Source organism: Tarenaya hassleriana, unplaced genomic scaffold (assembly GCF_000463585.1).
Source record: "Tarenaya hassleriana unplaced genomic scaffold, ASM46358v1 Cleome86, whole genome shotgun sequence".
Taxonomy (NCBI): Eukaryota; Viridiplantae; Streptophyta; class Magnoliopsida; order Brassicales; family Cleomaceae; genus Tarenaya; species Tarenaya hassleriana.
In genome coordinates this window covers 321,960-324,888 of record NW_010971018.1, presented here as the reverse complement: position 1 = coordinate 324,888, position 2,929 = coordinate 321,960, and the positions used below count along the sequence as shown (strand labels likewise).

Below are 2,929 nucleotides of genomic sequence, written 5' to 3'. Positions count from 1 at the left end.
GATTAATTAACCGTACATAAATGATGTCTTCACCAGTTGTCGTCGTCCACAGTGTGCTACTCGTGCTCCTCGGGATCTGAAAAATTCAACAACGGAGGGCTAAGCGAAATGCTTAGTGAGTAGCTCGGGTTGAGCCCGGAGAGCCCATTCTCATGGAGAACGGTGCCAACTGGTCTCTCGATACAAGAATTCATTTTCATCCATTTAATTCTTTATCATTTATCTTCCTAATACATTACCATCATTTCACACATTTTTCGATACCTGATAGTACTGACTCAAGTCGTCCACCGGCACTATCAGGTACCGTTCCTTTCGGTATCATCTAGTACTGACTCAATTTGTCTACCGGTACTAGACTTTACCCTGCTTCCCTATAATAGTACTGACTCCACTTCGTCAACCGGTACTATCATAAAGACGACCACTCAGATCCACCAGTACTGACTCCACGCCGTCAACCGGTACTGGCTTCACTATACATTTCCTTAACGGTACTGACTCCACATCGTCGACCGGCACCGCTCCAGAAACGTCCACCCAACTATACCAGTACTGGCTCCACATCGTCAACCGGTACTGGTATTCCATTTCGGTAATAGTACTGACTCCAAGTTCGTCAACCGGTACTATTACCGAAACCACATATCATCCAGTGCTGACTCCAAGTTCGTCAACCGGCACTGGTTCTAAATCCACACATCCCCGTACTAGCACTGACTCACGCCGTCAACCGGTACTAAGTACGGGGTTCCTTAGTCATTCAATCACATGCATTATCATAATTATTTATCAGTTATTTCTACATCGCAATTCCGAGTATTTCTCTTAGATTTACCCTTCGTATTCGTTTCGGTTTAATTTCTTTCTTCTATTTACTTTTACCTTTTTCACGTTTTGTTCACCCTTATTTTATCCTATTTCGTTTAAATACCATTTAACACCATATTACCGTTTTAATCCATTTGAGTCAATTCGTCCGATCTAGACAGGTACTTGGTACGTTTCATTTATATGCCTGGATCGATCGATCTGTTCACCGGATCGGTCAGTTCAGGGGTGCGTTCTAAATCATTATTTCTCATGTCTAGTTTTTTTTTTTATCGGCTTTTTATGTCAATTGCTACTCATTTATTACTAAACATCCTTAGGACCTAAATCCTTGCAGAAATACTAATCTACACCATTAAACATGAGAATTGAATCTCACAAACTCAACTCAAAACCACTCACTATGTTTCGGCTCGGATATTGTGCTCAGTACTTGGTCCTGTGTGTCTCCAAACTCCACGTGCGTTGGTTACTCTCCCCCCTCTCTTGCTCCTCTACTCTCTTTCTGTCCAAAATCGACTGAATTGAAAGGTTGTTTGTTTGATTTCCTTAGCCTACTGTCACGGTTTCCACCATGGCACTAACCTAGTTCTAAGACTATGCAACGGAAAGATAAATTCATAATTTATTAATCCTAGAATAGGAAAACACTAAAACACGAAGAGAGATACTAACCTTAACCGGCGAGACTGGACCTGGCGACGTCCGTGCACCACTAGAAGACGCCACAAAAAGTAACGCCCTCTACGGTATCTACACCGCAGATAGATCCAGCAAGTGGATCTGGCCTGATAAGGCCTAAAAAATTGTCGCTAGTCCGCAGAGGTTCCCGAGAGCTTATGGTCGTATTAGACTTCTTATAAAGCTCTCTAGATCCCCTATAGGACTTAGGACTTGGTGTGTTGAAGTCTTGAGCCAAACTCCCCTTATATAGAGTTCCAAATCCTTGAAAATGGGTAGAATTTTCGATGTGGGATTTTTGCTCGGTTACTATTCATGGTCACTATTCACCGACACTATTCATCATTTTACAGATTTATGCAAATTCGACCGAGTTTCCACATCGTTTTATTTTTCGCTTGAATGAAACTGATTCAACCAAATTTGACCAAAATTGTACGAGTTGCTTTTACTCGATCGAATCAACTCTCCGCCACTTTAGATCATTCTGTGTCCTTTTTTTTTGGGCTGACCAGTCTGATCTATTTTGTGTCCTTTTTTCTGATGTTGTACCTTATATTTAAACTAATGTCCTGTCTATTTACTTATTTATCTTTGAAAATAATTAAATATTCAAATCAGATTTCGGGGTATTACACGACCGGTCCACGTGTCTGGACCAATCGGTCTGGGTTGGCTGGACTGATCGATCCAGACCTTCTGGACCAATCGGTCTGGCCTCCACTTGTTGGGTTTCCTGGGATCTCATGAGCGAATCCTATTCCTAAGAGATCGATTCTAGGGTTTGCGCAGTGGATGTAAAACAAAATTTTTGATAAAACCCTAAAACCTATCATGCATGATCTTGTAGAAACGTTAGAACGCTTACCTTAATCGATCCGGGGCCTATATCAATTGATGTGTTCGTCCGATCACTGTAGGCAGGAAGAATACCTTGCCCTCTATGTTGGTTTAGTGCTCTGTGATGTACTGTTTACGAGCTTTACTTGGATACATTTGATGTATTGACAATTTCTATGAGTCTATAGATGAGTGTTTGATTCATTACGTATTGTGCATACTTGATATGTTATGAAATCCATGTATTGTTATGAACAATACTAAACTCCCTAGTCATGTATCATTGTGGGAATAATGATATACTAAGACAAGTATGATGTGTGATTGATGATCATATAGATGATCATAGGTATTGGATACGATCACAATCATAGGTATTCGTTGGAGAACAGAATACTGGAATGACCCACATGAGATTGTCATATGGACTAGCGTCATGATTTGAATCTCATATGGCGATTCCATGATTGGATCCTAAGACCTGAGATATCTACGGAATCCAACATGAGGAGTTGCGTGCTTTGAATACGTCAAACATCCTGCGTAACAGGAGGACTATAAAGGCGTGTATCAGGTA

General features: G+C 41.0%; 1 protein-coding gene across 1 annotated transcript in view; it reads right to left on the bottom strand.

The window, feature by feature from the left end:
- The window catches only part of LOC104803404 (mucin-5AC-like), a 25,786-nt gene that overhangs the window by 1,082 nt on the left and 21,775 nt on the right, over positions 1 to 2,929 (bottom strand). Inside the window, exon 2 of the mRNA XM_019201294.1 lies at positions 17 to 76. The gene's annotated coding sequence lies outside the window, so the exon portion shown is untranslated. The remainder of the gene's footprint in view (positions 1 to 16; positions 77 to 2,929) is intronic.